Source organism: Mus pahari, chromosome 15 (assembly GCF_900095145.1).
Source record: "Mus pahari chromosome 15, PAHARI_EIJ_v1.1, whole genome shotgun sequence".
NCBI lineage: Eukaryota > Metazoa > Chordata > Mammalia > Rodentia > Muridae > Mus > Mus pahari.
The window spans coordinates 881,908-892,589 of record NC_034604.1 but is presented as its reverse complement, the minus strand read 5'-3'; positions in this window follow the sequence as shown (position 1 = coordinate 892,589).

Genomic DNA, 10,682 nt, shown 5'->3' with positions numbered 1-10,682 from the left:
AGTCTGCCTCCAGAGGTGGAAATTTGTCACCATTAAAATACTTCCTCCAGGGGCTGGTGAGATGGCTCAGCGGATAAGAGCACCCGACTGCTCTTCCGAAGGTCCAGAGTTCAAATCCCAGCAACCACATGGTGGTTCACAACCACCCGTAACAAGACCTGACGCCCTCTTCTGGAGTGTCTGAAGACAGCTACAGTGTACTTACATATAATAAATAAATAAATCTTTAAAAAAAAATACTTCCTCCATTAAAAAAACACTAAAGGAACAAAGGTGTCTTGATACATGTTTATTTTGTGGATTTCTATGATGGCATTTGACCTTCTGCCTTTGGTATAGCAGAATTTAAATCAACATTTGTTGAATATTACTGAGATTGTAATGGATACTGGTAGATTAATATATCTATGACAATAAATTATTTTCCCTTTGCTCACAACTTTCTGGAAGTAAAACATCTTTCCCAAGTAAATACCTCAAGGTGGCAATGGGCTGGAGAAAATCTCCCCAGAATGCAGAGATGTCTTCCTACTGCTGCAGTGGCCCATAGCTAATCAAATACAGATGCAAAGCCCACACCCTGACATTAGCCACAGCCAGTGAGCTTCTTGTTGGGTTAGCTATGGGTTCTTCCGATGAACTCTCTGGTGTGTGATTCACTAGCTCTCATTTATATCCATACTGCATGGGTTTTATGCAAGTAGCTCTCCTCCCTTCCGAGAGCTCCAGGTCCCAGCTGATGGGGCTTCCCAACAGTCCCTCAGTTGCTTAGATTCACCTGCGAAAGGTAACCTCAACTAAGAAAAACCTTAACTAGAAACCTCAACCAACTCCATCAAATTGACCTACAGGTAAGTTGATAGGGATTCTCTGGATTAATAATTGATGTGGCTGTGCCTCCTTTGGGCAGTTGGTCCTGGACTCTATGAAAAGAGCAATAAAGCCAGAGGCAGCTGTGAAAATCAAGCCAGCAGGGATAGTTCCTCCAGGGTCTGCTTTGGTTCCTAACTCCAGCTTTCTACCTTGGCTTCCCTCAAGGATGGACTGTGACCTGAAAGTGTGAACCACAACGCTTCTAGCTCCAAGTTGCTTCCTAACATCAGTTAAACCGCAGCTACAGAGAAGCAAAGCCAGGCACTCGCTGATCCCGCGCTCAATGCTAACACCGGCTCTGTATTTCTTTGTAAGCTCAGTAGCTTCAGACAGGGTGTCTAAGGTATTCTCCAAGGCTTCAGAGGAACAAGAACATGAAAAAAGGTGCCTCTGGTAGGTTCTTTTATAATAGGGTCATTTTGAACAATCTTCAGCAAGAGGACATTTCTGTCTGTTTGTTTTTTTAATGAAACAAAATTTAGGGAAAAAAACTTAAAAGTTTGGACTAAAATATTTTTTTAAAAACACCCATTTCAGTGTTTTCATTGATTAATCTGTAAGTTAGTTCAGCTTGCCCCATCCCAATTTAAACTAGATTATATTGTACAGTGACAATCCTGGGGAATATGAACAAATGTCTCCTCATGGCAAATAGTTTCCCATCAGCAGAACAAAGAAGAGCTCCAAGGGCTAAGGAGATGACTCTGGCTGAAATTGCTTACTGTTCCTACTGAGGACTCATGTTCATTTCCCAGCATTCATGTCGGGAGGCTCACAATGATCTGTAACTACAGCTCTAAGGGATCCAATATCTCTGGGCTACATAGGCATTTGCACTCATGTACTCATACCCCCCCCCAGACACACTACACATAATTAAAAATAGTAAGAATAAATCTTTAAAAGAAACAATTTCATAAGTCTAAGTGGTGAGCTGATGAATTTATTGAGGTCACTTACAGGAGTGTGGCCTCCCCATGGAAGTAATATCACTAACCCCCCCCCCCGACCTGGATGATAACCCAGAAGAACTGAATCCCAGAGCTTACTGCACGCCACATAGGTAGCTTAATGAGTTAGGAGAGTCTTCTCTGAAGTCCTTACTAGTACTGTATATATAATCTTATAGAAGGATATGAATCTTGTAAATTTCAGGGACTTTCTGGAGCTCGCGTGTTAATTCCTGAATCTTAAGGAACCTCCTTTAAGACAGAAATATTTCCATTTGGAGGCTATAGGACAATTACATATATTTTGAATTTTGTAGTTTTCCCTGTTTCTCCTTCCCATGTGAGTTCCATAGAAAACAGTTACATTTCATTTAAATTTCCCTACCCTGATTGCATCTAAATGAAGTGAAGTCACCTTTACATCTCTTTCCTGATCTGGCAGTGGTAGGGTTCTTTAGCTTCCAAACAGTCACAGTGCCCTTGATGGAGTGTGTCCTGCTTTGGGTATAAACGTCTAGAAAGCAAGTCCCTTCTTAGTATTTACACTGGAAGCAATACTTAGAATATATAATATATAAAAATATTTTAATCTTCTGCTAAGTGAAGACTTGGCTTTTGTCAGTCTCTTTAAACGGGGCATAGAGGAGTGGCAAAATTAGAAATGTGTAATTTAGGATCCTTCATCAACAAGAATGCTCTGGTGTGGACAAATCAAAGGCTCTTCTCTGGTTCTTACTCCTAAATCCTTGCTTCTGAAATCAGTGAAAGGAAATTTCCCAGACTCTCCTTTTCTGGACTTGAAATCAAATGGGATGGTTTTGTCTGAATGTAACCCGTCTCCTGCAGGCTCATGATGGATTGTTGTCTCCAACAGTGAAGCTATTTTGCTAGGTTCTGAAAGTTTAGGATATAGATCTGAGCTGGATTGAGTTAGCAGGACCATGTTCTTGGGGGCTGCATTTTATCCATTAGGGCCTGTTCTCCCTTAATCCTTCCCTCTCACCTTTCAATTTATTTACTTACTTGTGTGTGGGAGTGTGTGGGATATACATCTATATGTGCTCATGTGTGTTTGATAGTGTGTGTACAAATGTGCACTTGTCTGTAAAGACTAGCAGTCATTCTCAACCACTCTCCACCTTATTTTTTGAAACAAGAAGATCTCTCACTGATCTTGGAGCACACCAGTTCAGAAGACAAGCTGGACAGAAAGCCCCAGGGAGCCTCAGGCGTCTGAATTCCCAGTGTTGGGATTAGAGGTGCATGCCAGGACACCCAACGTTTTATGTGGCTAATGGAGGATCCAAACACATGATTGTGTGGCAAGTGCTTATGACTGAACCATCTCCACCAACACTTCTCTTTCTTCTTTTGTCAACTCTTTCTTCGCCCTCTCTCTCTTCCTGTTCCCCATGAGATGAGCTACCTTGTTCTACTGGTGCTTTCTGTCATAATATTCTTCCTCACCATGGCCCATGGCAAGGAGGCCGGCTGGCCATCAACTGAAACCATGAGCTTAAATAAATCACCCCTTTCCAAAAAATAGGTTTTTCAGGTATGTGTCACAGAGAAGTGTCTAAAGTAAATCAGACCCTGAGGGGAAGAATCAGGTGCTGTTTCTCAAGAGCAGTCTTATCAGTTCTTCATCTTTTTTTTGTATGTATGTACATTGCATACATAGAGATGTGCGCATGTACACAACAAGGTGTCCACACAACAGCTGAGCATAAAGTTATTTGAATACTGTTCCTGCCTCCCCTGCCTTGGTCGCTTAATGTCAGGCAAAGGGAGGGAAGAGTGGACTCCCTTTTGCTGGGGACACCTAGTGAGCCCTGCTGCATCACAAGACTCTCCAAGTTCCCTAGCCATGAACACTTCTTCTTCCAGAAGCCCAGTGTGCTTTTTCCTGTTTCTCATAAATCTCAACATCAGATCATACTCTTGTAACACCTGCCAGATCTCTGAATGAAGCCACATGGCCATTGACCCCAGCTATAATCAACAGGCCATTAAAAGAGATGAATGCCAGATGGTTTGGGTACTTTTATCATCACTGTGACAAAGCACCTGACAGAAATAACTTAAAGGAAGAAAGGCTTATTTGGGCTTGCTCTTTCTGAGGATTCGTTTTACTGTTGGTTACTCCTGGGACTCAGGTAGAGTTTGGTGGCAGGGCTGTGTGGCGGGATAGCTGGCAGGGAAAGGAGTATGTATAGAGACCATAAGTACAAAGTAGGGACTAGGTATGCAACCTTCAAGGTGCCATCTTATTATCTCCTTCCTCCAACTGGACTCTGCCTCCTAAAGTCCACAGAACCTTGCCAAATAGCTTCATCAACTAGGGCCCAAGCATTTGACACAAGATCCTGGGAAGAACATTTATTATTGAAAGAAAATCACCAAATACCCTAATGACTGGTAAAAACAAACAAACAAACAAACAAACAACCCTACCACCACGACCACCCATAACAATAAAACCAGCCAAAACAAAAACTCTTGTCTCCCATGCTGCCTGCCACCCTCTGCCAAGTAGGACAATGTGACATTATGCTAAGTCCAATGCATGCATGTCTGTTCCATGTACATTCCTGTGTGCTTTCAGTTTGCAGATTGCTTGAAAGCTTGCCCTGGTGGCAATCTGTCACCTTGGTAATAAGAATCTGCAATGTGTCATGGAACTGAGGCGAATGCCCTCTGTGCAGGGTGCAAGAAGCAGACCTCTCAAAGATCTGTGAGTTTTGAGACAGTCACAGAGTGGGAAGGCATAGCTATTTCTAGAATAAATACATCCCCGGCCTCCAGAGTGCACAGTTTGAAGACCTTATTTTATTGGAATGCCAATCTATTTCATTGTTTTAAATCACACTTAGCATTTCTCTGAGATAATCTCCTCCATGAAGTGTTGTGATTTGTGTGGACAGGGGGCCACTAAACTTCAGGGTGCATAGTCTGCAGAGATGTTTTTGGAAGCTTCTTGGCCTGCCAGGGCTTGGCATGTTAGGTTTGGCGTGGAAGCCGGAAACTTTCATATGACATGTAAAGCAAATGTTTTTACTCTTCCATGACAGGCATAAATCCTCAGCATGACATGGTTTCACTGAGAAATGTCTTTTTGGCTCAGTTTTCTGCTCCTGTCTCTCCATTTCTGAGCCAGTTAGTTTCATGGCAGCAGCAGGAAGCAGACTCTGCTTTCCAGGGCCTTTGCTAAGTAAATCAGTGAAGCTGTAATCAGGGCACTGTGTGGAGCCACAGGAAGATGGGCATCCGCTTCCCTACCCCACTTCAGGCCAAGGGAAAGCAGACCTCTCCTATGTCCAAAATGCACATCCAGGGCCTGCAGACTACCTTTCAATCTTTCACACCGTCATGCTTTTAAACTTACAGGGCAGAGCACTATCATTAGGTAAGTGTGCAACAAAAATATAATACCAAATCAAGGCAGGCTCATTTGCATATAAGCACATATCCTTTTCAAGACTTGGGAATTTCCCCTTTCTCCTTTAATAGTTTTAAAATGTATAATCCTTTTCCACATACTGTGGATGCCCTACCGGTTACAGAATGCCAGACCATTTTCTCTTCTAACTAGGTTTTGGGGGCCAACTTCTGGTCTCTCACCCACCTCCACTGTCTCTTCCTCCTGGTCCCCAGGGCCTTCTAGTCTATCCCTTGCTCCTAGACAACCAGCTTTGCCATCCTCCTTGCAATAGTCACAGAAGTGTGTACTGCTCCCTCTGGTCGTCCTGCTTCTTCTGAAGTGTAGAATCAAGATGCAGAGTCAACCTAGGAGCAAACGGAAGGGCAAGTTGATGGAAGAAATGTATGCAATGGATTATTATTCAGCCACAAAGAAGAATAAAATCCTGTTGCTGGCAGCAAAATCAATGAAACTTGAGGATATGATATTGTGGTAGTTTATATGAAAATGGCCCCCATAGGCTCATAGGGAGTGGCATTATTGGAGGTGTGGCCTTTTTGAGGAAGTATGTCACAGTCTCTTCCTGCTGCCTGCCAATCAAGATGTAAAACTCTCAGCTATCTCTTTAGTGCCATGTCTGCCTGCATGCCACCATGCTTCCTACCATTATGATAATGGACTAATGCTCTGAACTGAAAGCCAGCCCCAATGACATTTTTTCTTTTATGAGAGTTACCTTGGTCATGGTGTTTCCTCACAACAATAAAGCCCAAACTAACACATAAGTTGAGTAAAATAAGCTGGATACAGAAAGGCAGTGCTCTCTAACTGGGGATTGGGCAAGGGACAGTGTGGTGGGAAAAGAATGGCTAAGTTTGGTCAGTGTGCACTATGCAAATATGATAATACCACACTGAAACCCACTAGTACATGCAATTAATATGTATTAATAGTTTTTAAAAATGAACATTGTCTCATTTCACAGTGTTGTGAGTAATAAATTTCATGTGCAAATGAAGCAATGCTCATTTTCAAACTGAGTTCAAAATGTTCAAAATGAACAAATACTCCAGAGAAACATTTTGAATGTCACACTGGAAAGTTCTTGGTCTCTGGCTTGACTGGTAACTGAAGGACAAACATCTGAGCATGTATCGAAGGTCAAGTGGACAGCTTCCATTGGCCTCCAGCACAGCCTCACCATGCAGCATCGTGTTCACACTGAGTGGCCTTCTAGCTCTGGGTCACCTCCAAGTTTGAAGTCACGTCATTGCTGGAATAACTTCCAAGTCATGGTGGATATGCTGTAGTAGTAAAATCCCTGCTCAGTTCAGTAGTCTTGTGCTGTATTTCTCTGCTACTTGATTCTCATAATTTCCCATAAGACCCACACCATGTTCAAGGGCTAATGAGATCCTCCTGTAGCAGGACAACTCAGGCGGCTGTTAGGGAGGGGAGGGTGCAATGGTTGAGACTGCTTTCCTGCTCGAGGCACTCTTCACCAAGTAGGGAATCGGGTTAGGGAGCACACTCAAAACCTGCCACCACCTCTGCAAGAGAAGTGTGTCCCCCATCAGCAGCCCACTTGATGGATAGAGCCCAGGGAGGGATGCATGGCTGCGACTGAACTTCCCACCCAAACTGCTTCCCTTCTTGGGCATGGAGAGCTAGCTCTAAGGGTCTGTCCAGAGGCCATTGTGCTGGGATGGGGCCTGTGACACAGCTGTCAGTCACAGGACAAGCAGATGCTGCAACACTGGCTGCTTCTTCTCTTCTTCCTCCTTTCAATACATAGGTGTTCATATCCGACATCATTGTTAATGTAAGAAATACATAGGAGGCTGGAGCGAAGGTAAAGCAGCTACTGCAGTGGTTTCTCTTCCAGAGGACTAGGGTTCAGTTCTTAGCACCCATATGGCAGCTCACAACCACTTGTAACTTCAGTTCTAAAGGATCTGACACCTTCCTCTGGCATTGGTGGATACCAGGCACACAAGTGATGCACATACATATATGTAAGCAAAACATGTAAAATAAAAATAAATCTTAAAAATAGTATTGTTTTATACAGGACTATTCTGCCTTAAAGTACAAGAGATGCACATCTCTAGCCATATGAGACCAATGCAGTGATCCCCATGCTCTGCATTCTCTTACTGCAGACACTGAACAGGCATGGAGACTGTGAAAGTGAACTGGATCACCAAGTCGCCTCACAGAAGACAAGATGCCTTGTCAGTGGCTGGCACACGCACGCACCGTGCTTCGTGTGGAAGGGATTGGTTCTGGGTGCACACCAAGCCCCTTTGACCTCGGAAGTAACTGTTACAGCAGCAGAGTCTATAAATCACCAGAGTATTGCTGAATCATGTTAGAAGACTGAGATTCTCCCTGGAAAAAGCAGGCCAAGGCGAACGAACCATGAGCACATAGGGAGCAAAACCCCTACTCTTGCGGCAAAGAGCAGAATTCTGCCATCTTCCCCAGACAGTTTCTGAGACAGCCCTACACAGACCTGTCTCCTCACTCTCTTTTCTTGGCATGGTATCTCAGCCATTTTATGGTTTGTTTTACTGGCATTACATATTTAAGTGTCCTGATTTCTCATAGCTTTGTGATTTCCCGGAAGATATAAATTAAGTTTTGCTATTTAGGTTGCACCCTCCACATTTGGCAAGGAGCCTGGCTCAGTGTAAGCTAAAAGAAATAGCTTTCTCAATAGCAGGGAAACGTGAACCTTCCTTTACTCTTGCTTTCTTTGGTCCCCAGCATCCCAACAGGGAGGAGCTTGTCATCCTTTTTTTCGTTTGTGCTGTTTCTAATGCTCTACAGGCACATGTGCACAAGTGCGTGCATGTGCGCACGCGCGAGCACACGCACACGCGCACACACACACACGCACACACATGCGCACACACGCGCACACACACATAATTCTATTGTGTATTAGGCACCATGTCAGTCTCAGAAGAGAGGAAGTTGCAGATATCACATTTCCCTTTCAGAATCTCAAAGTCTAGCAGGAAAGACAGACAAGAAAAGAAACAAAGTGTGGCATGGTCTGGCTGAGCCCAGCACTGCATGCCTGCACTCCCAGCACTCTCAAGCTGAGTCAGGAAAATGGAATTTTAAAGACACCCTGTGTCACATAGCAACAACACATGCGCCTGCTCTCTCTCTCTCTCTCTCTCTCTCTCTCTCTCTCTCTCTCTCTCTCTCTCTCTCTCTCTCACACTCACTTTTTAAAGAGTTATTTTATCTGTATGGTGATTTGCCTGCAAGTATGTTTGTGCATCATGTCTGTCCCTGGTGTCTAGGATGCTGGAAGAGAGTGTTAACCCTTATGAAGCTGGAGTTACAGATGGTTGTATGCTGCAATGTGCATCCTCTGAAGAGTCTGCTCCTGACTACTGAGTCATCTCTCTAACCCACAAAAATTATAAGTCCAGAGAACTAGTCCTACATGAGGAAGCAGAATTTCTGAAAACCCCTGGGAACAAACAGAAGCCCAGAGATTTTTTTCACTTGTGTTTCTATGCTGGGGAGGAAACCCAAGGCTTTGGACAAGCCAAGGACCCACACTGGCTCTGCACTGCATCCTCACTCTCTGTTTTCATCTTGCTCTGTAGCCCAAACTGTCCTGAAACTTAAGAACACCCTGCCTCAGCCATCTGAGAGCTGAGGTTACAGGTATTTACCATACTACATAGTTTAGTGACCCAATGTGGCCCAGAGTCAGCTCTGTTTGCATGGGTGCCTGTGGATGGACAGTTCTCATGGTTATTTTTCAAACAAGGGTTTTTCCTAAGAACTATATTCCTGCAGCTAATTATAGAACTCTCGTGTGACTAATGAATCCTTAAGTAAATTATCTTTTTTTTTTAATTCCAAAGTAGGAGAAAAGAAAATCAAGCTGTGGTTGCTGCATCTTTTACAGTTGATGGTTTCCAATACTCTTGCAAAACCCAGCTATGGTGGAAAAATATTTTCTCTTCCAGACAAGGAGAATTAAAAGCCTTAGTCCAGTCTCCAACTATGCTCACTAATACAACCACCATTGTAGTTCTTGGTGAAAAAATTATAAATGTTAACATTATACTAATCTTTCATACTAGAAAAAGTCCTAGTATGAATTTTTATGTGAGTTAGTAACCACCCCTCTTACTGGTTTCTAGGACTTGATTTTAGCATGGGGCTAGGGCTTGAAAATCTTTTCCTGTTTTGTGTAAAAAGGGATATGATGAATTCAGCAGCCAGAAGGAACGTGAATCTTTGTGTTTGTGAGGGTCTGTCTGGTTGTGTACACCTATCCCCTGACTAGCAGACAGCCTTGGTAGCTTTTTGTCATTCTCCAGTGGTCTCAGGACAGACCCTGAGCCTCCCAAGAACCTCAAGATAAGTGTTCAACTCCCTTCCTCCCCCACCATGTGTGTAGGTCAGGGCACAACCATTTTTTACCTCTGACCTTGTCAGGGCCTCTCTTGCTGTGTCTGCCCATGTACTACATTATATGGCCAGGTTAGCTGCCCCACAAGCTTCTAGCCAAACTGTTTTTGTTGCCATCTCAACATTTTACATTGTCGGCATGCTAGGATTACAGATGCACACAACTGTATCTACTCTTTTTCATGAGTTCTGGTGCCAGACCTGTTAGAGTTTGGTGGCCAGCACCTTTACAACCAGCATCTCCCAGCTGTTAAATCATGCTCTGTACAGTGCCTCTTTCCTTCATTCCTGTTCCCATCGACTACTCAGTTTCATTTCTTAAAGTTAGATCCTCAGAAGAGAGGATCCTGAGAAGGAACAAGGTATTCACTCTTTGGTCTTACTTATTCTTGGGTTTCATATGTTTTGCAAATTGTATCTTGGGTATTCTGAGCTTTTGGGTTAATATCTGCTTATCAGTGAGTGCATACCATGTGAGTTCTTTTGTGACANTCAGGACGATATCCTCCAGATCCATCCATTTGCCTAAGAATTTCATAAATTCATTGTTTTTAATAGTTGAGTAGGACTCCAGTGTATAAATGTACCACATTTTCTGTTTCCATTCTTCTGTTGAGGGACGTCTGGGTTCTTGCCAGCTTCTGGTTATTAAAAATATGGCTACTATGAACATAGTGGAGCATGTGTCCTTATTACAAGTTGGAACATCTTCTGGGTATATGCCGAGGTGAGGTATTGCTGGACCTTTCAGTAGTAATATGTCCAATTTTCTGAGGAACCGCCAGACTGATTTCCAGAGTGGTTGTACCAGCTTGCAATCCCACCAGCAATGGAGGAGTGTTCCTCTTTCTCCACATCCTCGCCTGCATCTGCTGTCACCTGAATTTTTGATCTTAGCTATTCTGACTGGAGTGAGGTAGAATCTCAGGGTTGTTTTGATTTGCATTTCCCTGATGATTAAGGATGTTGAACATTTTTTTAGGTTCTTCTCA